Here is a 23,928-nt window from a genome sequence, read left to right on the forward strand (position 1 = left end):
TTTTTTTTTTTTTTTTTTTTTTCATTTTTTTTTTTACAGTCTTAAAAAAAAATTACAAAAAAAAAAAAAAATTACAAAAAAAAAAAAAAAACGGCAAAAATGCACCAAAAACGCATCAAAAACGCTGCAAAAACGCAGCACTTGCGTTTTTGATGCTTGTCCATTGAAAACCATTACATGCAAAACGCTGCTTTTTGCATGAAAAAAAGTCCCCGACCCTTTCCAAAAATGCAGAGAAACAAAAAAGCATTGATGTGAACATGTTCCATAGGAACCCATGTTAAAAAATTCCCGTGCATTTCTGCAAAATGCAAAATGCATCAAAAAACGCGCTAGTGTGAATGGGGCCTAAGGGCGGATCCACACTAGCTGCGGCTCGCAGCAGGGGGCCTGGTGCATCCTGTTCTCCATTTCAGGGGTGAATCAGGTCCAAATTTTTACAGAATTCACACCTGAAATGGAGCCAAAGAAGCACAGGATCCTTTTCCAGAGCAGATCGCGGCCACCCCGGAGGTGTGTAAACCGGCTCCATTGAGAGTAGGTCACACTTTCCTGTCATGCAAAATGGATGCAGGGAAACCCGCATCCAATTTGCATAGGTGTGAACCTAGCCTAATAGTTTCTCTTTGAGCTTTCGTTTCTATATCTATAAAGGATCCCGGTAAATGCCAGCACTACATCCTCAGTGTTCTTTATGGCCAAGAATGGTCAGGATAGTTATGGAGGTGCAATTTTAGGTTGAATATATTTAAGCAAAGAGATTAAAGTGTAGAAAAAAAAAAGAAATGGAGGAGAAAATTAAACTTCATCATTTTGAAAGCAATACAACTGCAATGGGCATTAGTGAAATCTGTTAAACATCTTGTAATTGTTATAACAAATAATATATGAGGGTGCCTTTGAATTTATCAACCAAGCTGAGGGCTAAAAGCATAAACTGTAATGACAATAATGACAAAGTAATGGGTATTCATTAACTACTTCAATACAGGGTACTTTCACCACCTTCCTGCCCAGGCCATTTTCAGCTTTCAGCGCTTTCGCACTTTTAATGACAATTGCGTAGACATGCAACACTGTACCCAAATAAATTTATTGTTGTTTCTTCACACAAATAGAGCTATTTTTGGTGGTATTTAATCACTGCTGGGTTTTTTATTTTTTACAAAAAAAGACCAAAAAAAAAAAAGAAAAAGTTTTTATTAGTTTCTGTCAGTAAATTTTGTAAATAAGTATTTTTTCTCCTTCGCTGATGTGCGCTGATGAGGCTGCACTGATGGGCACTGATAGACTGCACTGATGAGGTGGCACTTGAGGACTCTGATTAGGTAGCACTGATGAGGAGGCACTAATATCCCGCACTGATGGGCACTGATAGGTGGAACTGATAGGCGACACTGATGAGCACTAATAGGTGGCACTGATGGGCGCTGATAGGTGGCACTGGTGGGCACTGATAGGTGGCACTGGACGGCTCTGATAGGCAGCATGGATAGGCAGCACTGATGGGTGACACTGATGGGCACTGATGGGAGGCACTGATGGCAATTGATGTGCAGCAAATAGAAGGGAAAAGACCACCGCGCTATATATATGCAGGAAATTAACACAATCAAGAAAATATTTAAATAATACGTGACAAACCAATAGATTTAAATAGCAGAAGCAGCCGCTAAAGGTGAGATACACACACTAGAGACAATCAATAAAAGGAGCAGCGCTGTGAATGTTAAAGGCTTAAATTTGAGCCAATATAGGTATAAGTGAACCAATGTGATACAATGAGTAAATAATTATAATAATTAATAACAAAAGTTCATAATCAAATCATATATACTTTGATAACAGTCCTAATCATGATCAAAATCCAAATAGGTGAGGTAAGGTGAAGAAACAAAGGCAGGGGTCCCCGCCTAAGGCAGGAATGTAGGTAGGGAGTGGATGAATCCTTCACCGCACCACTGTGATATTACTAAAAATGCACGCTTACCAACCGGCAAGCATAGGAGAGCTTGCGACCTTACCCCGGTTGGGGCCTTTCATGGGATGGAGACACCAGTATACCACTTCATAAACCGTACGGTAGGCCCGCTGTCCACCACGTACAGACAATCCCTATATTGTGGGGATACTATACTCCTAGGTAGGAGTTATTCATCAGGACTGTGAAAGTCGGGCCGCTGAGCAAGTCTGGGAAGCAGGGAGAGCTGATATGGTTACGCGAGAGAGTCTGTGAGTCTCGGAGGAGTGAGCAGCACTAATGAGCAGGCACTGATGCGCACTGAAAGGCAATACTGACTGGCATCACTAATTGGCATTGATTTGTGTCACCGATGGGCACTGATTGGTGTCACTGATGGGCACTAATTGGTGTCACTGATGGGCACTGCTAGGGATTTTACTGTAATCAGGGCACTGATCATCGGTGCCCTGATTGCCTGCCCTGGTCTCCCCTGTGAGGAGATGCTGCTGATTGGCTCTCCTCGCCACACACTCTGTCAGTGTGAGGCGAGGAGAGCCGATTACCGACTCTTCCGCGTTTACATGTGACTGACTTTGATTGAACACATCACATGGTTAAGGAGCCGTATTGTTGGTGCTGTCATATGACATCCTCCCAGAATGAGAGCCGCACCGCTTCTCTGTCATTTGGTGGCTAAGTTGAAAAGTCAGTGCGGTAAGAAAATATAGGCAAACAAAAAGAGGTGGGGTGGAGACCTAGGGAGAAGAGTAAGTAAGACCATTGATCATTATTTTGGATAACTTGGGCTAAATGTTCAATAACTATATAATAAATAATAACTATAGCAAATAGGAGAGGGGAAAGGGGACAGCCCTGCCTTGTGTCATTGGCTGTAGGGAACTGATCAGCCTGAGTCCCATTAGCTAGTACAATGGCCATGGGCGAAGAGTAAAATTACATAATTTGAGTAAGCATTCTAGGGCCTAAACCTATTTTATTTAGAGAGAATTGGAGGAATGACCAATTGACCCTATCAAATGCCTTTTCTGCATCACAAGAGAGCAGGAAGGCTGGTATGTTATGGTGATGGGTGTAGGAGATAAAGTGAAGGGTTTTCACATCCAGTGCCAAAGCTTACTTGGTCTCTGTGATTTAAATCAGGTAGGTGTGGAGATAGGTGGTTGGCTATAATTGTAGCTAACAACTTTAAATCTATGTTTAACAGGGAAATGGGCCTGTAATTGTTGCAAATGGAATGATCCTTCCCTGGTTTGGGTATGACAGCAATATGGGCTTGTAAAAGTAGTGGGGAAGGTGGGTGGGAGTTGTCAATGGCCTTATAAAAATGCGGGAGAAACCTCTGCCAGGACTCTTCCCATTCTTGAGGCCTTTGATGACCTGCAAGAATTCAATCTTTTGAAACAGGGCATTCAATTTCACCATGTCAACCTCTGGTATGGTGAGTAATGCTGTTTCCTGGATGTAACTTGCATGTTCTAAGCCTCAAGCAAACAAGATGAGGGAAGACCATGTGGAAGAGGTAAGTTATATAAAGAAGAGTAGTCTTGTCTACATTTAGACACTATTTCTGAGTTCTTGTGTAGTTTGTTATTAGAAGCAGAGAGAAGGTAAGAAATCATCTGTCTGTTTAGTCTAGGGTGTATGACATGCGATAAATGACTACAGCATTTATTGGCCTGGGTGTACGTAGTGGATGTGATGCATTTTGTCTTGTGCCATCTGAAAATAATCTTAAGAGATCCCGTTGCACATTGGAAAGTTCCACTAGTGTATTAGAATCTAATGTGCATTCATGAGTAGACTCAAGTGTGGAAATCAGAGTTAACAAACAGCAAATGTCTGCTGTACGTTCACGTTTGAGTCTGGAGCCATGCTGGATGAAAATGCCCTGTAAAATGCACTTCAGTGCTTCCCATTAGGTAGTCAGGTGAATCTGGCCATTAAAAATGGTCATGAACAACGTCCCTGATAGTCTAAGATATTGCTTGAGTATATGCAGGATCCACCAAGAGGTTATTGGTTATCGTTCAGTCTCCAGGTACGCCCCACCCACCATGGTCTTAGGCAGGTGACCCAGAGATAGATGTACTGGGGCATGGTCAGACCATAACCACAGACCAATCGAAGGGTCGAGAAGGGTCAAAGTCCAGGAGGGATTGGGAGATTAAGATATAGTCTATCCTGCTGTAGGAGTTGTGATCAGCTGAGAAGTATGTGTAGTCTCTCTTGGTAGGGTGTAACATCCGGCACACATCTGTCAAGGTCAGTTGGGAGAGGTGAAAACAGATTTTGGTCAGTGCAGTAGGTAAGAGGGGGGAATTACCCATGGAGGAGTCCAGTCTCAGGATCAATGGTGTATTGAGGTCTCCTCCTAAGATCAGGTTGCCAGCACCAAAAGACTCCAAGCAAACTGTCACGGAAGAGAGGAACTGTAGTTGTTCCTGATTGGGAGAATAAACATTAGCTATGGTAAACACTGTTTGCATATATTTTACCTTCAAACAAACATATCTAATGGGTCTATGCATCAGTCTAACACCTCTGGATTGTAGGGACGGTGGAAAGCAAAGGATACTCCCTTAGATCTGGCTGACAGATTGGTGCTATGATACCAGTTGGTGAAATATTTATTCTGTAAGGGTGGGACCGTGTCAGACTGAAAATGTGTCTCCTGAAGTAATAGGATTTAGGTTCTTTTTTTGTGAAAGTGATAAAGAATTTGCCTCCTCTTTTTGGGAATGTTACACCACCTACAGTAGAGGGAGTATACCTGCAAAGCTACGGAGGATGCCATAAGGAAAGTTTATTTGGTAAGGTAGGTATCAATATTCTGGGAAACATCGTGTCCACCAACAGAGAGAAAAGGAAGCCAAGAAATGGAGGACGGGTCTGAGAAAGGAAAGGAAAGAAAAAAAGGAAAACAACAAAAAAATAAATAAAAAAAGACCATTATTATTGTGGTAAAGGGCCACAGAGTGGCATATGCAAGTAATACACATTGTATCACACAGCATTGCGAAACAACATTTTGTGAAAGTAAAAGCCCATAGATCTACAAAGGAAATCCCAGGGAAAGAGATCCCCTATTGGCCCAAAAATATACCAAAGAGGGCCTGCAAAATGAAACTATTGCAAATACAAAAAACAGAGCCAGTGAGGGCACTGTAAACCCTAATGTGGGGAACATAGGTAACAAATAGAGCGGCATGCCCTAACCAACCATTAAAAAAGAAGGGAGAACACCTTATGAGCCAAGGATGGTGTGACCAACAGAAAAAAAAATGCTATCCAAGTGAACTGGGGAGACCCCCCCCCACCGCCCTCAAACAGATCTGCTGCCGAGGGTACCATTAAAGAATAAAACAATGGGCTCAATACCAACACCACATAAAACAGTGGGTAGAATAGAACAGCAACAGCAAAATAGGGACCGTGGAAAAAGAAGGTAGGTTAAAGTGCTCTGTAAGCTTCAACCCACAGTATATTTTGAGGCACTGGAGTGGGTGCATTTCTTCTTGGAGTGCAGTTTACATCCAGTCGTCAGAGGGAGGTCTGGGGTCGCAGCTTTAAGAGGCCAGTCAGGAAGAGGGATTTGAGAAAGCTCAAATGTTCCAAGAAAGTTAGAGATGTCTCCTAGAGTGCAAAAGACCACTGATTTTGATGTGAGGTTGAAATCTGGAATGGGAAGCCCCATCGGTATTTCATCCGCTTGGCTTATAAGGCCTCTGTAAGGGGTTTCAGAGCCCTTCTACTAGAGTCTGCTTGGATAGATCTGATAATAGCATGACATTAATTTCTTTGAAAAGGATAGTGTCTTGCGTATGGGCAGCCTGCATTATTTCAGCTTTAACTTTATAACAATGGATCCTGCAGGTGACATCTCTTATGAATGCCAGATTAGGATTGCAGGGGCCCAGTGCCCTAAGAATGCAGCCTAGTTCAAGAAGAGAGTCTTGCAGGAGTTGCAGTAGCCACAGATGCAAAATCTTTTCCACCATTTCAGAGAGACCACAGCTGTGGATATTGTTACGGCGACTTCTGTTTTCTTAATCATTCAGACGGTAAAACAGTTGCTGAATCTGTGTAGTTTGCTCATGAAGTATCACATCATGTTAGTTTAGCTTAGCCACTGTATCCTCTACTGTTTGCTCCTCATACTCTAGTCTGCCTCTTAGATCTTTGCAGAGATCTGTTATCTCTTGTTTACAATATATGAGTGCTCCAGCCTGTTCACATAGGCCCCAGTGTCCTGGTGGGTCGGGAGTGCCTTAATATAGGTCTCATAAGTCTTGTCCCTCTCTAAAGCCTTGTGATCCTGGAGAAGGACTTCTAGAACAGACCTAATGGCATTCTGAGTCTTGTAGTGAGTGGATGTGGTGCATGGTGCTTACCTGAGAGGTCGCATAGTTGCTGGAGGAGCGAGCTGGTGCCATCTTGAGAGCTGGAGAGTTCCTGGTATCTGAGCTGAAATAGGTGAAAAAATGGTCAATTTCAACCCTCTTTTGGGTGCCGCTGAGATGGCAACCTTCATTGCTGCTACATTTGTCCATAGCTGCTGTTATGGTGAGTGAGGTAAGTGGGAAGAGCCATGAAAAGCCCGGTCAGAGCAGGAGTTGTGAGATCCTCTCCATGCTCCAAGCCACGCCCCCCCATGGAGATGCAATTTTACCGATTTATAGGCAAGACAACAGTGAAAATGTTCAGTAGAATTTCTTAGAAGTTAGTTCTTTCCAGATAGGTTGATTGTTAAAAAATATCCAATTGTCTTAGAGGATCAGGAAAGATTGTTTTCCATTGTCTTCAAAGTTTTTCTTTTTTTTTTTTTTGCTTCCCTTTGAACCCAGCATTGGGATAGGGCTCTGCATATGCAGATTTTTCATTTATGTATTCATTTTTTTATTAATTAGAATCGTTGTATTGGTGTCTTTTTTCGGCCTGACAAATGATGTAATGACTAATGCATAATATATGCATTGAATTTTGCATACCTTTATATTGACATAATAAAAGATTTGGACCATATATATTTAGGATGTACTATCTTGTTTTGTAAGAGATTTAATCCTTCTAATACTATTGTGAAAGGAAACTATAACCATTATCATAAACTGAAAAAGAAACTTTGAATTGTATGGCCAGCCTCAACTGCTGTAAGTGCATAATGTATTCATGTCATAAAAAAGTTTTCAATTATTCCTGTAGTAAGTGCATTCCTAATAATTTGCACTTAGAAATTTGAAGATGATTTTCCTGATATTCACACTCAGCTTCTCTTTGTAATTTATAATGACAACCAAAATTATGAATAATATTTCCATTAGGCATTGAAATCTAAGTGTCTATATTAAGGCTTTCGGGCACTTCATCCTGAAATTTGCAAATTAATTATACAAGTTTTTGAATCAATATAAAACTGAAAATGCTTCAGAGCTAAAACAATTTAATAGAACTCTATTTGCTGAAGTTGTTTTTAATATGGCCTCATCAATCATAATTTTATTATCAGTTTAAAAAAAAAATAGTTTTTCGACTTTGAGCATTTAAATCTCTATTATTGTATCTGTTATTTATCAACGTGTAAAAATTGTAAAGAAGTATTAAGACAAAATCAGTGCACTCAAAAGAATTATTGTTTTCCACCTCCCAATGCTCAACAAATTTACCACTGTGCCACATCTATGTGCACAAAATAAAATAAAAATAAATAAAAAAATTCCCCTTACATCGACTGCTGCCACTTTAAGCATAGAATTACTATCTCAAATGTACCTATTCCAATATAATAAAGTAAAGTACAATGGCACTGTCATGAAATATAGAAATATAAACATAAAGAAAATTCTAATCGAAAATGGTATTAAAAAAAAGGATCATAAATAAAAGTCCACCCAGTGTCCACTCATGAAAAAATCAATGTCCAACTTCCACAATAAATTAAATGATAATATACTTCTCAATATTCAGGAGTTCACCACGCCACACCTCATGCTCAGTGTTACCAACTCCCCACAGAACATTCACTCGCCAAATTTAAATGCTCCTGTCCCTTTAAGACATGATATATAGCATAGTGCTTTTGCAGTGACAGTTGGCTCTTTTCATGTCGTACAATACCTAGTTGATCCAGCCTTTTACTATGTTCCCCTGTGTGTACTGACCACACTTATCATGGCTGATGATCCATGATAGCATGGTAAAATGACATGTCCCCATCATCCTGCTCTCTCCTCGGTGTCTCTGCATCTCCACCACTCCCCCTCTCTCTCGCCCTGTCTCTTCCATAGTTTGCATGTGAACTGTGAAGCCGATCTCCTCCCAGCCCCTCCTGCCTTGAGTAACACTATTCTCTGCATGGGGTCCATTGCTTGTAAAGGAAGATCTATTAATTACTTTGATCCTTTCTGTTTTAGGTCCGTGTTTAGTGCGGTGTGTGTGTTACCTTAAAATTATAATGCTGCATGCCTTCTTTGCACAGTGCTGCTGTGCAGTCATGTGTCCCCCCATGCCTTCTTGCATACATGAGGAGGAAATCTCAGCCCCCCCACTGTAGCCTCTTAGATTGGGAAGGGAAGTAGCACTGTGCAAAGAAGGTATTTAGCATTATACTTTAAGAAAACACTCACACTGTACTAAACATGGACCTAAAGCAGAGATAATCAAAGTATTTAATAGATGCGACTTTACAACCACTTTAAGTAAAGGGTGTTTTTAATGATACTGCACTCGAACGTCCTTTTTCTTTTTTCTATGAGAAAATCATTGTTGTCTATGAATAAGCTGATGTAGAGTTCCTGAGGTGGAATATTTAAAGAAAAAGCTTGGTATGCCGTTCATGAAAATGAGAGGCATTTAAACTTGATGAGTTAGTGTCCTGTAGGAGTTGGTGACACTGAGCATGAGGTGTGATGTGGTGAACTCATGAATATTGAGAAGAATACCATCGTTTAATATACCGTAAAAGTTTTTTTTTCAAGAGACACTGGGTGGGCTTTAATTTTTGATAAATATGTTTTTAAAATCAGTGCTCTGCATTAAAAACTGGTTTGAAAACTTTTTTTGTAAGCAAACATTTCGCAATAAAAAAGTATTGTTTTATGTAGTACAGTAAATACTATTTTGCTTAAGATTTATTTAAAATATGCAAATGACAAATATGTTAAAATAAGAGCATTTTTTCATACAATTTTTTCCTAGCTTTTCTTGTTTTGTCTTTTTCATTGCCCTTCAGTGACCCACTGATTAAATAATGCATAGAAAAAAAAAAAAAAAGCTTCAGAACGACAGAAAAAGTTGTAGAGAGATTTGGGCTGGATTCAAGTTAGTTTGGATCAGCTCATTCATTATGAAAACTAATGGGCAGCACATTGGCTTAGTGATTAGCACTTCTGTCTTGCAACACTGGGGTCATTGTTTTGGTTCCTGTTCAGGACACCACTTGCATGGAGTTCTCCCTGTATTTGCATGGGTTTCCCTTACTCTCCAAAGGCAGGCGATGTGTTAATGTAATCATGTAAGATAGGGTCCTTAAATCGTAAGCTCCTTATTTGATATGAATGAACACTAGAAATTCTGGATGAAACCTTTGCACATTGCTATATACCCTTTCTAGCAAACTCTGCAATAAAAAAACAAGGATTTTTAGATCACACATAGTGCAATATATGTTTAAGCTTGCCAAATGTGTCAACGTAAACCATCTATGGACAATCCTTGACCTGCTCTGCAAAATGCAAATGCTACAGTGGACACTTTGCCACCAACAGATTGTTGTACTGGGCTGGCCCTGGTGCCATGTGATCACTGTGACCAATCACAGAAATCACATGTCAGTTGTACACAATCACTTTCATTCATAGCCATACATTGTGTACTGTTGTGATCTATGTGATTGGTCACAATGATCACAGGGTACAGGGCCAATCACAGCAGACATGTACCAAGCGATAGCTGTGGCCAATCACAGCTATTATGAGTATACAGAATGAATGGAACACACATGGATACTATTCATAAAAATTATTATGATTATCAAATTATTGTTTTTTTTTTTTTTTTACATGCTGTACCATTCAATGTCCCTGATCACTACCACACCAGTTGTATGGTGACTCTGCACCCTGACTAATTTCTTCATTTTCTAAAAAAAAAGTGACAAAAAATTGCAAATTCAAAAAACTCACTATGCCTTTTACTAAATACTTTGGACTGTATACTTTCCAAAAGGGGTCATATGGGGGGTATTAACACTGTCCTGGCATTTTAGGGCTTCAAGAAATGAGATAGGCAGTAAGTACATCGTGACTGATAAATTTTCAAAGATTTATATACCATAGTTTGTAGGCTCTATGCATTTCACACAGACTAAATAATACATTGATTTGGGATTTTTTTTTGTACCAAAGAAGTGTAGCAGAATGCATTTTGGCCTACATTTTTGAAGAAAGATTATTTATTTGCAAAATTTTATAACAGAAACTAAGAAAATCGTGTTTTTTTTTTTCAAAAGATTTGGCATTGTTTTGTTAAAAAAAAAAAGAAAAAAAAACAGTGATGATTAAATACCACCAAAGGAAAGCTCTTTCATTCCAAACAAATGATAAAAAAATAAATGTGGGTACAATGTTGCATGACTGAGTAATTACTATTCAAAGTATGACAACACTGAAAACTGAAAAATGGCCTGGGCAAGAAGGGGGTTAAATGTCCAGAATTGAAATGGTTAAAGAAGGAACATTGTTTTATATAATGTATGAAAATATGAATTTTACCCACAGAAAAAGTATCCTTTAGCCCATTAGAGGTTTGGGGGCATAGATGTATGCCCTAAACTGCAGTGCATGCCTGTATTAAGCAGTATATCTATGCGTTAGGTTTAATCACATGTGTACCAATGAACACATACCCCAGATTTTGTGTTTCCTAAGGACCGCTCATACTTGTGTAATTATATTATGCAGCAAAATATTCATACATATGGGCATGTCCATTTCTACAGCAAACTTTCCATGACCAAGCTGATATCAATAATCATGGTAACAGCAAAGGTGTTGGGAAGCTGAGGCTGATTCACTAAAGTGATTGAAAACCTTACTTCAATTATCCAATAATGTAAAACACAAATTCCTGTTTTATTTATCTGCAAATTATTGGGCATTTAAATTGAATATATGTACAATTTATTGTGTTACGATTCTCAGCTTCTTTAGTAAATCAGCTCAATGACTGTTGATTTCTACGACAATATTTTATTCACTGCTTTTTTGTTTGTGCTCCTTTACTATTTAATTTACAGGCACATTTTGCTTCTTTATTTTTGATATTTGCAAGAATAAATATTTTATGTATCTTTTGCAAGAGTCGAATATTATTTAACTGAACATGCTTTGTACTAACAAGGTGATAATAACAACAAGTTTCCCTGCAGGTGAAACAATAATTGGTCAGTAAAGATATAAAATAATAACCATGTCATCACTGGCAGCATTTTAAATTATACAATACAAAAATTTAATTCAACTCTAAATGAACTCTTTATGACCACTGTAAATATAGAAAAGCATTTTAAAACTGTAGATAACAAATTGCAACAATGCCACAATTATAGTTTTGGAACACCATCCATGCTTGTTATTAAACTGTATTTCTTGAGTGTACCATACCTTTATCTCACTCCTACATTTTAATTTACCAATCAGCCAGTTAAATATGTTTAATTGTAAAAGCTACAAAGAAGTTGACTAGCGATAAGCAAAACATACTTGGGTTCTGCAAACATTAACAAAGCTTAGGTGCCAAATCTGAACCAAATTAAAGTCAATAGAAGTCAAGTGTTCAAAAATGCTAATGGAACTGTTCTAGTCTAATACGCAAGATACATCAAACAATATACATAGGGGCCTGTGCACTTTCCTGGGAACGTCTACCAAAAAAATTAAAACTTCCATTTGGTGAGGGAAAGGAATTTTAATAATGCTTAACTAAAAAGAATATAAATGAATAACTCTTGATATAGCAGTTAATGGAGCAGCCCCACAACCCCACACAAAAAAAGTTGTGGGTTTTCCCCTAAAAATGCATACCGGATCTTTATCCTTACAAAAGAACTCGCTGCTCCAGGTGAGACAGGAAGCCTAATGATATCACGGCCTCAGCTCGCCTCCATATATGATCAACACTGAAGAAATGGCTGCACTCAAAGATCCATCAAAATTGTTATTTAATAGACAAACATCCCAAGTGTTACAAACAGTTCGAATGGTAGACATGTTTCACACACTAACAGGTGCGCTTATTCAATAAGCTGCCCTAGCGTCAGCTTTCATCCATTGGACTAGCATACAGACGAGCGATTTTTTGATCGGACTGGAGTCCGTCGGAAAGATTTGAAACATGTTCCAAATATAAAGTCCGTCTGATTTTGGACAGTAAAGGTCAGCTGTAGGTCCGATGAAGCCCACACATGGTCGAATTGTCCGACGGATTTGTTCCGTTGGACCAGTTTGGTCGAAAAGTCCGGCCGCGTGTACATGGCATTAGAGCCACAAAACATATTTTACAATTCTTAGAAGAAACAGAAGTCACCAGTGATACTATAATGGTAACAGTGGATGATGCATCTCTGTATAACAAAATAAATATTAAGCATCAATGAAAGCTGCCAAATGGGCTCTCAGTAAGAATGAGTATATACAGTCAGGTCCATAAATATTGGGACATCGACACAATTCAAATCTTTTTGGCTCTATTCACCACCACAATAGATTTGAAATGAAACAAACAAGATGTGCTTTAACTGCAGACTTTCAGCTTTAATTTGAGGGTATTTACATCCAAATAAGGTGAACGGTGTAGGAATTACAACAGTTTGTATATGTGTCTCCCACTTTTTAAGGGACCAAAAATAATGGGACAGATTAACAATCATCCATCAAACTTTCACTTTTTAATACTTGGTTGCAAATCCTTTGCAGTCAATTACAGCCTGAAATCTAGAACGCATAGACATCACCAGACGCTGGGTTTCATCCCTAGTGTTGCTCTGCCAGGCCTCTACTGCAACTGTCTTCAGTTCCTGCTTGTTCTTGGGGCATTTTCCCTTCAGTTTTGTCTTCAGCAAGGAAAATGCATGCTCAATCGGATTCAGGTCAGGTGATTGACTTGGCCATTGCATAACATTCCACTTCTTTCCCTTAAAAAACTCTTTGGCTGCTTTCGCAGTATGCTTCGAGTCATTGTCCATCTGCACTGTGAAGCACCGTCCAATGAGTTCTGAAGCATTTTGCTGAATATGAGCAGATAATATTGCCCAAAACACTTCAGAATTCATCCTGCTGCTTTTGTCAGCAGTCACATCATCAATAAATACAAGAGAACCAGTTCCATTAGCAGCCATACATGCCCATGCCATGACACTACCACCACCATGCTTCACTGATGAGGTGGTATGCTTTGGATCATGAGCAGTTCCTTTCCTTCTGCATACTCTTCTCTTCCCATCACTCTGGTACAAGTTGATCTTGGTCTCATCTGTCCATAGGATGTTGTTCCAGAACTGTGAAGGCTTTTTTAGATGTTGTTTGGCAAACTCTAATCTGGCCTCCCTGTTTTTGAGGCTCACCAATGGTTTACATCTTGTGGTGAACCCTCTGTATTCACTCTGGTGAAGTCTTCTCTTGATTGTTGACTTTGACACACATACAGCTATCTCCTGGAGAGGTGTTTTCTTCACCAGGGAAAGAATTATTTGGTCATCCTCCACAGTTGTTTTCTGTGGTCTTCCGGGTCTTTTGGTGTTGCTGAGCTCACTGGTGCATTCTTTCTTTTTAAGGATGTTCCAAACGGTTGATTTGGCCACACCTAATGTTTTTGCTATCTCTCTGATGGGTTTGTTTTGTTTTTTCAGCCTAATGATGGCTTGCTTCACTGATAGTGACAGCTCTTTGGATCTCATATTGAGAGTTGACAGCAACAGATTCCAAATGCAAATAGCACACTTGAAATATACTCTGGATCTTTTATCTGCTCCTTGTAAATGGGATAATGAGGGAATAACACACACCTGGCCATGAAACAGCTGAGCAGCCAATTGTCCCATTACTTTTGGTCCCTTCAAAAGTGGGAGGCACATATACAACTGTTGTAATTCCTACACTGTTCACCTGATTTGGATGTAAAAACCCTCAAATTAAAGCCAAAAGTCTGCAGTTAAAGCACATCTTGTTTGTTTCATTTCAAATCCATTGTGGTGGTGTATAGAGCCAAAAAGATTATAATTGTGTCGATGTCCCAATATTTATGGACCTGACTGTAGATAGAACATATAGGAAATTCATTCTGCAATGTCTAGAGTTCTGCTTAAAGCACAATTACTTCTAGTACCAAGGGAAATATTTCAATCAAAGCCCCGGTGTGGCAATAGGGGCTATGTCTGCAGCCAGTATTGCAAACATATATAAGGTAACATGGGAAGAGGAACGTATCCTAAATGAACCCCTCACCATCCTATGGGACGGGGACCAAGAGAGCCTGAGAAAATTCATGATGAATGTGGATGTAAATTATTGAAATATTAAACTAACCTGGGAAGGAAGTAAAGAGTATATACACTTTTTCTGTTATTATTAAAGAGAGTCAATACATTAAAACCTTAAACTTATTTCAAATATACAGACCATAATTCCTACATTCCAAGGGGCACATTGGCTTGTAAATGTGTCTAGGGGCAGTTTATGAGAGTTAGAAGAAAGTGCACACAAGATCAGGATTTTGAAATACAGTCAAGGAAGCTAGCAGATATGTTTAGAGATAAATGGTATGATGAGAGCTTTATAGAAACAAAAAGGGATAATATAAGGAAACTGCTAAGAGAAGACCTGATAAAGGATAAGAATAGACAGGAAGAAACAAGAGAATTTCAAGCAACAGTTATCTTGGACTATAATATGCAATACAAAATGGTAGAACAGATTGTATGGAGATACAGGCATTTGTTAAAAAAGATAAACATTTGAAAGAGTTAATTCCAGATAAACCCCAGTTTATCTACCAAAAAAGCATCCAATTTAAGAGATAAACTGGTGAAGAATGTAATAGACTCCCATTACAAAATTAATATGCATTTTTGAAGGTAAAGGTTTTTTTGCCTGCGGGTGATAACATAGTTCTGCTCATGTGGTAAATAATAAAAAAAGAAGGTATGTTTTCAAAGTTTGGTTACAGAAAAGAAATACAAAATTAAAGATTGAATGTCATGTAGTACAGTAGGAGTAGTATATGCCCTACAATGCTCATGTGGTTTGATACAGTATATGTGGGTAGAACTAAAAGAGTATTACAGGACAGAATCAAGGAACATGTATAAATATTTTGAGGATATAAAACATTTTTTATCTGTCCACCCATTTTTTAACTCATAACAAAGATCCCAGATGCCTCTAATTCCGGGAAGTAGAAAAGTATAAAAAAACAGTGGAGAGGTAGTATCATCATTAAATGCTTCCCGACCAACCACCATAGTTATACTGCGGCAGGTTGGCTCCCCTGCCCGAGCCATCATAGCTATACGTAGGCTCGCAGGGTCGGGATAGCAGGCGTGCATGCCCGCTGCACAGCAGGGGTGCTGATGCTCGTGGCCGATGGCCGCGATGACGCCAGCCACGAGCGATCGTGACCAGGAGACACAGGTAGAAAAGGGGGGCATTTTGAGACTTTAAATGAAGCACATCAACAGACATGCCTCCATCCCAGATTCAAGTAAAAAGAAGGGCATTTTGGGACTTTGAATGAAGCAGTTGACTGGTTGGGGTCAAGAAAAAAAACTGAGGATATTGTATTGCATAAGTGTATTATAATTGTAAATCATACATATACAGATGACATATACATAAGCACATGGACTGACCAATATCGATCCATATACATAATATCAACACAATAACACATAGCAATAGTTTGTTATAATCAAAAACAGCATAAAATGTGTATAAACACAATGAAATGAGCAGCACATAGTACATGATGTAACATGGGTATAAAACTGTATGAGTCCTGAGAAGATTGAGTATTTCTAAATAGAGTCCTAATAACGCATGTAGCTACATCCTTTATGCCCTACACATTTGTAAAAACGTGTATTACCCTTTGTATAACTTGACCCTCCCTCCTAGATTGTAAGCTCTAACGAGCAGGGCCCTCTGATTCTTCCTGTATTGAATTGTATTGTACTTGTACTGTCTGCCCTAATGTTGTAAAGCGCTGCGTAAACTGTCGGCGCTATATAAATTCTGTATAATAATAATAATAATAATAATTTGTAAAAACACTTCCTCAGGGGCGGATGCTATAGGATATCTGAAACGACAGAGTATAATCAAATCAGATAATTGATACAGTGCAACCAGAAAAGATAACGTGTCCATTCTGGATACTTACGAGATATATCGTGCTGTGATATATGTGGGAGCTAAGCCAGAAGTGTTGTGACCAGGAGACACACTTCCCTGTTCTGTTCTGACAGGAGTGACAGATTGTGTGTTCCTATTAGCTAGGAACCACGATCCGTCACTTCCTCTAGTCAGTGCCCTCCCCTTCAGTTAGAATCACCTCCCAGGGAACATATTTAACCCCTAGATTGTCCCCTAGTGTTAACCCCTTCACTGCCAGTGACATTTTTACAGTAATCAACACATTTTTATAGCATCGATCGCTGTATTAATGCCAATGGTCCCAAAAATGTGTCAAAATTGTCCAATGTGTCCACGCAGATCGCCGCCATTACTAGTAGAAAAAAAAATAATAAAAAAAATGCTATAAATCTATCCCCCTATTTTGTAGACGCTATAACTTTTGCGCAAACCAATCAATATGCGCTTATTGAATTTTTTTTTACCAAAAATATGTTGAAGAATACATATTGGCCTAAACTGAGAAAAAAATGTTCTGTTTATAGCTCAAAAAATAAAAGCAAGAGGCGATCAAATACCACCAAAAAAAAGCTCTATTTGTGGGAAAAAAAGGACGTCAATTTTGTTTGGGTACAACATCGCATGACTGCACAATGGTCAGTTAAAACGACAAAGTGCCGAAACGCAAAAAGTGCTCTGGTCAGGAAGGGGGTAAATTCTTCCAGGGCTGAAGTGGTTAAGCAATTACTCAAAAAGGAATCAAGATTGGTATACGAACACTGGCACCATGGGGTCTCAATAGCCTGAACTGTTTTTTAAATGATTATTATTAGCTATATGCTTTCCTAACAGCGGGCAGAGCTATTTACATATTTTGTTTTTATTTAGTGATTTGTTTGCTGTTTTTTTAAATATTTTATAATAGCTTTAGGTTTCCCTTACATATATGTATAGGGATTTTTTTTAATTATGTTATCATTAAAACCTTTTTTTTTTTTTATTCATGTATTGAGGTGTATACAAGTAGCTTATTCCTACATGTGCATCTCAGTTTTATAACGTGTAAGATTTATACTTGCAGATAATATTAATATAAGTAGAAAACTAGTGCTACATATACCCCTAATGCCAGGCGCTAATTACACATTAGAATTATACACTTATTAGCCAAGGTTATATTTATATGGTGGCAGCATTTAAAGAGTAAATATCCTATAAAATGGTAGCTGTAAGAACTATATGTTACGTAGTTACATAGTTGGTAAGGTTGAATAGAGACGCCAGTTCATCCAGTTCAACATGTGTGTGTATCTGTATGTCTCTAACACTTCCCATATCCCTGTATATTGTGTTCACTAAGTTTTTTTTAAATTGGTTACACTTCTTGCTGACACCACCGTTTGTAGAAGTGAGTATCACATCCTTAATGTTCTAATGTCCCGTACACACGGTCCGATTTTCCGATGGAAAATGTCCGATCGGAGCGTGTTGTTGGAAATTCCGACCGTGTGTGGGCTCCATCGGACATTTTCCCTCGGATTTTCCGACACACAAAGTTGGAGAGCAGGAGATAAAATTTTCCGACAACAAAATCCAATTGCGTCAATTCCGACCGTGTGTGGCCTGTTCCGATGCACAAAGTGCCACGCATGCTCAGAAGAAATTCCGTCACGGAACAGCTCATTCTGGTAAACTTAGCGTTCACAATGGATACTGCACTTTCGTCACGCTGCAATGTTAAAAATGGTTTAATACAGCGCACTCTCTTCTTCTTTATAATGTGACAAGAATATAGTAGTTTTGCTGCTCATACTCACACACTTCTCACAAACTTATTTTGTTACTATTTATCTGGATTCCCTCAATATATTTTGATTTCTCACATCTGACAACATATTTTTTTTTTTTTTGGCTTTAATGTAGATTATTTTTTTGTGTTTGTATTTTTTTGAAGGGATTTTTTTGGGGGATTTTGATTTGTACTCCCGAAAATGTTTGTGTGTGTTTTTTGTGACAAGTTCCCACAACACCATTGATATGTTGTTCTATTTAATCTGTAGGAGATTGTTTGGTGTTGGTGTCCCTTGTTAATTTCACATTGTATTTTAGAAATGTACCTGAATCGTCACCAACAAACTGTCCTTTTTGGATGAAAACACACACAGGAGAGTATAATTTCCCAAAAAAATTTTTATTAAGGGGTCACAACTAAACAAAGAGGGAGGCAACGCTGGAGAAACTGCAGAAGTGGGTGAAGCCTTGGACCCCCAGGGCACACATCAATAATTTTTAAGCAAAATTGGTGGCCTGAGGAGTCCTTATCTAAGGGAGGGCAGTCTGGTCCAGAAGTCCCAGAGATCCGGAAAGCAGCAGATGACATCTGTGTCCCCAGGCTGTGGTCATACAAGAGACTGCATCTTCTGTCAGACCAGAGTGAACCCAGGGTCATCACTTTCAGGTCTTCCTTCCAAGCTTCCTTCCACGCGGTGGCTGTGGTGGTGGAGTTGTGGCAGCAGGAGGAGGAGGAGGAGGATGGTCCAAGTCAACCACGTCGGTCTTGGGTGTTAGTTCCCCACTCACCCCCTTACATAGGACTTTATAAAGCAGGTCCTCACAGAGCCTGCGTTGACCCTCCTGCATGCCCTGCAGTTTTGTGGCAGCCATGCAGGCAAAGGCCTCTTCAGGAGTGGGTAAGGCTTGTAGGGATGCCGAAGCCTCCTGGATCAGCTTGAATGCTGAATCCTGCACGGGACTCGGAGTCGTCTTCCTGGCTCTTTTATATGGAAGGCAGAGGGGAGGAACCTGAGACTCAGTCAGGCTGCGACTGGTCCCTGGCTTCTCCTGGCTGACACTTAGGCCCACCTCCTTCTGGCTGCCACTAATCCCCGCCTCCTCCTGACTGCCACATTCCACAACCTCCTCCTGGCTGAGGTCTTCCTGTGTATGAAAAAGGGACATAGTTTTAGTATTTTTTTCATCAATCACACACAATTTTCACTTCCTGACTGCTGCAAATTGAATGTTAATAAATATAACAGACTATCCTTCTGAGCCCAGCAGTTTTCATTCTTTTCCCAATTTTGGGTGCCCACTACTGTCTATTGATATGTAAAACACTTTTTTCAATCAGCAATTAGTGATCAATAATAACATCTAGTAAACATTTCTTTATTGCCCAGAAATCTGTAGAAGAAAGCTGTACCTGACTCCAGCTGGGCTCCTCCACTTCTTCCTGGCTGGAAGGCCCAGGTTGGACATCGGAAGCCTCAGCTGGGGTGGAAGGAAGAGTAGAAGGAAGAGTGGAGAGGGATTCCCTGACTTCAGTGTGGTCTGACAGAAATCGCAGTCTCTCATAGTACCACAGCCTGGGGACATAAACGTCATCTGCTGCAGCTCCGGACCTCTGGGAATCCGTGACCTTCTTGCGCTCCCTAAGATAAGTGCTCCTCAGGCCACCAATTTTGGTTTTTAAATAGGGGATGGTTGCTGTGGGGACCACCGGCTTCACCAACTCCAGCAGTTTCTTCAGCGCTGCCTGCCTCTTCTGTTTATGGTTATAGTGGGGGTGTCTGACCTGCCACAGACAGGGCAGCTCCCTGTATTTGTCAATGAACAGGGGGAGGAAATTGTGGTCGTTGAACCCATCCATTTTCTCTGCAAGACACAACACAAGACAAACCCTAAGGTCAGGCCAAACTCCCCTAATCTTGTTACAATATAGGCTTCCATTTCTAAGCAGTATAGGCCCAAGTTTAGATCCTACCTTAGTTATCACGATCGGCGCCTTCGATGCTCCTTCCTCCGCTCACAGATCGTACGTAAGACGCACGCGTGTTACGCTTTATACACACTGCGCATGCGTGTAACTCCGCCCACCCCTGACGTTCTTTCTAGTCTATTCCCCGCCCCCTTTTGTTCGGCGCAGTGGGGGAAGAGCACATGGTGGAGGCACAGCAGGATCGTGCTAATTGTAGCGAGGAGGACGAGGAAAGGCCGGATCCGGACACGCCCCGATCCAGAAGGAGATTTAAGGACTCAAATATGTCCTTTGGGGAGATGTTGGAGATGGTGGACATCCTGAAGAAGGCCGACTATGACGGGAAGTTTGGGCCTTACCCCAACCCCAATATCAGAAAGGCCAAGATCATGGCGAAAGTCGTCAGGAGTCTGCACCGGAATTTCGGGGTACGACGATCGAAAGATCAGCTCAGGAAGTGGTGGTCGGACCTCAAATTACGAGAACATGAGCAGTACAGAAAGATCTGGAGAGTGCTGCAAAAAAGTAAGTAGTTGTGCTGTGTTCCTATTCTTTATGTTTATTACGTTCGTGCTGCTCCATGTGCTTTTAGGAACTGTTGTACAGTTTAAAATGGCAACTTTCATGTTCATGGGCACATTATTCGTTCGGATCAAACATTTTTCTTTCAGACTATAAAATACCATTGTTTAGGACATATGCATTTGGCCACCATTTTGACGCCCTATACTTGTCTTAAAAGAATTGTGTTGTGTAGATGGCTTTGTTACTAGAATGAAATGCAAACTAGATTCTGTATAAGGAGAGGACACTGAGCAGCTGTTTTCACATCTGGACACTGGAGCACTAGTGTGTGACACAAAAACACCATTTTTATTAGGGGGCCACACAGGTGCTCCAGTGTATACTATAGGGGGGTCTCCATCTGTGAAGCTTGTACTAAACAGGTAAAGTATTGCAGGTTGACAAGGACACTAAAAAAGCTACATCTTGGAACTCTGCTAAAATTGACAATTGTACCCCACTTCCAAGCAATGTTTCCTATTTCTAGTTCTGCCATCAATTATCTGTGTGCTAATTATACCATTTTTGTTTTACATAGGGGATAAAAGACTCGGAGGACACCCCTCATCCAAGGAGACCAGAGCCCCCCCCCCCCCTGGAAGAAGGGGAAATCCCCCCAACACAATCTGAGCAGGAGGAAGAAGACGTGGTGGAACTAGTCACCACAACAGGTGAGTGTCTGCAACCACAGGCTCAGATAAGAGATGGATGGCGGCATTTTTTTAGACCTAATTTATTTTGGGGTTCCACTCTTTTTAGGTGATCATGATGTTGTGGATCCAGATCCTTTCACATCCGAAAGTGCCCAGATCCTGATCGGGGAGATCATGTGGTGTAATTTACAATTGGAAATCATCAAGAAAAACATCAATGATGTTATTCCAAAAAATAAAAACATCATTGATGGTTTGGGGCGAGTTTAAAGCCCCTCCAAATCACTTTCTTCTTTTGTGTGCTACAATGTGCTAAATGTTTTTGTGATTTTTCCAAAAGCCAAATTTGGAGGATGCACACAGTGTGTCAACATGTGCTATCTGCCATCACGGGAGATCAATGGACGCGTTTTGGGGGTGCAACCCCTTCCTCGATAATAAAGTAGCGGTGAGGAAGGGCTTGCTCCCCCAAAACACATCCCTTGATCCCCCGTGATGGCAGTTCGCACATGTTGACATTGTTAAATTGATGTGCATCTTCCAAATTTGGCTTTTCCTGGGGTGACTTCACCCCATCTGAACGCAATATCAAACACAGTTCCTAAATACTCATGTCTGATATTGCCTTCAAATTCTACCAAATGTGACGTTTGTAAGTTCAAGATTTGTGTCTTTCTTGTTGGTTTTACACAGGCCTGTTTTATCTAAAATGGACATTTTGAGTTTTGATAATGCTACCCCAAAAATTGTTATACAACAAACATGTTGGTTTGTTTAAAAAACCTTTGGTATATGCACATGTGATTGTGCAGGTATTAAAAAGATTGTTAATCAAGAATGTGTGGATTATTGTCTCAACGCTACAACACTTTTGGGGTGATGTCATTGTTGTTTTCTGAGAAAATGGGGGTTATTTACTAAGGGAAAATCCTCTTGGCACTACAAGTGCAGTTTCAGTGCAGTTGCAACTGCACTTGTAGTGAAATGTGTTTTTGCATTTTAGTAAATAACAGCCAACAGTGCTTTGTATAATAAGGTTACACAATCACCACATTTTCCGGACTCAACACATTTCTGTCAGTGTCAGCTAAAACAAACACAAGCAATAAATGTCCACAAAGAATTTCTTTTTTTGTTTTATTATAAAAAGGCTTCACGGATTTGCTGGCATATTGATAGCCCCCCTACCCGCAAAGAACTCCAGGTAGCGTAACCGGACATCACGGGCACTCAGGGAGGGCAAGCCAGGACGGCCGCTTTCAAGCTCCGTCAGTGTGGTTTGATGTATCATTCTGGCCTCAGGCCCAACTGAGCCAGCATAGTTGGCCGAATGTTTCCTTAAAAAGTTATGGAGAACACAGCACGCAAGTATAATATGGTTTAGTTTATACTCCGCCATATGGATGGGTGTCAGAAATGTGTTCTCCACCACTCTTCGGGCTCTGGCCAGCCGGTAATTAAAAACCCTCTGTTCCGGGGTGAGGGTCCTCATCGGGAATGGCCGCATCAGGTGGTCCCCCAGCGCAAATGCTTCATCAGCAACGAACACAAATGGGAGTCCTTCAACATTGTCCTCTGGAGCTGGCAAGTCCAAGCTGCCATTCTGGAGACGCCTGTAAAACTCAGTCTGGGCGATGACTCCACCATCGGACATCCGGCCATTCTTCCCCATGTCCACATACAGGAAGTCGTAATTAGCCGACACCACCGCCAACATCACTATACTATTGAACCCCTTATAGTTGAAATAGTACGACCCCGAGTTGGGTGGTGGGACGATGTGGATGTGTTTCCCATCAATTGCCCCTCCGCAGTTAGGAAAGTCCTACCGCTCGGCAAAGTGGGAGGCCACAGTCTGCCATTCCTGTGGCGTGGAATGAAACTGTTGAGGAAAAAACAATAAACATTACTATTTTTTCTCAGAAACATGGCAAGCAGATTAGACACAAACATTATGGGGCAACCTCCATATAGCATTTATTAAGGGGAATTTAACAACGCCAAAGTATAAGGTACACCTATCATATTCCACCCCCCCCCCTCTAATGGGCCATTTCTAACATTATAGGGGGTGTGTGGAAATCTTGGACAGGTAACCCTCTTCACTTCATTGAGAGATGAATGCCTAAATAATGGGTATTACTTGGAACAGCCCCTCCTTAGTTACACTATTGGCAGCCCACTGGACAGGTAAGAAGTGTCATAATACAAAGATATAAATACACACTGTACACATTTTAGGACATTTGGACATTCTGCTATTACCTATCAAGATAATAATAGGATCCAAAAACTTTAAACAGTACCATTTGAAAGTATACAGGCAGGCCCTTGCACTACATGCTTTGGGGAATTCATCCATAAATCAGAGCACACAAGAGATGGGTATAGTGTGTATGGGTTTGGCAAAGTCAGCAGATAGATGATTGAGTATAGAGAATTGGGATCAGCTGACTTAGCAGTTGGGGGAGGGAGAGTTACTAAAAATTATTTGGGGACACCACCAAAAAAAAGCCTCTGGCACTCTGCCTGAATTTAAAGCAAAAATAACATTTCAAAACATTTTAG

The sequence above is a fragment of the Aquarana catesbeiana genome, linkage group LG01, assembly GCF_042186555.1.
Source record: "Aquarana catesbeiana isolate 2022-GZ linkage group LG01, ASM4218655v1, whole genome shotgun sequence".
Classification (NCBI taxonomy): Eukaryota; Metazoa; Chordata; class Amphibia; order Anura; family Ranidae; genus Aquarana; species Aquarana catesbeiana.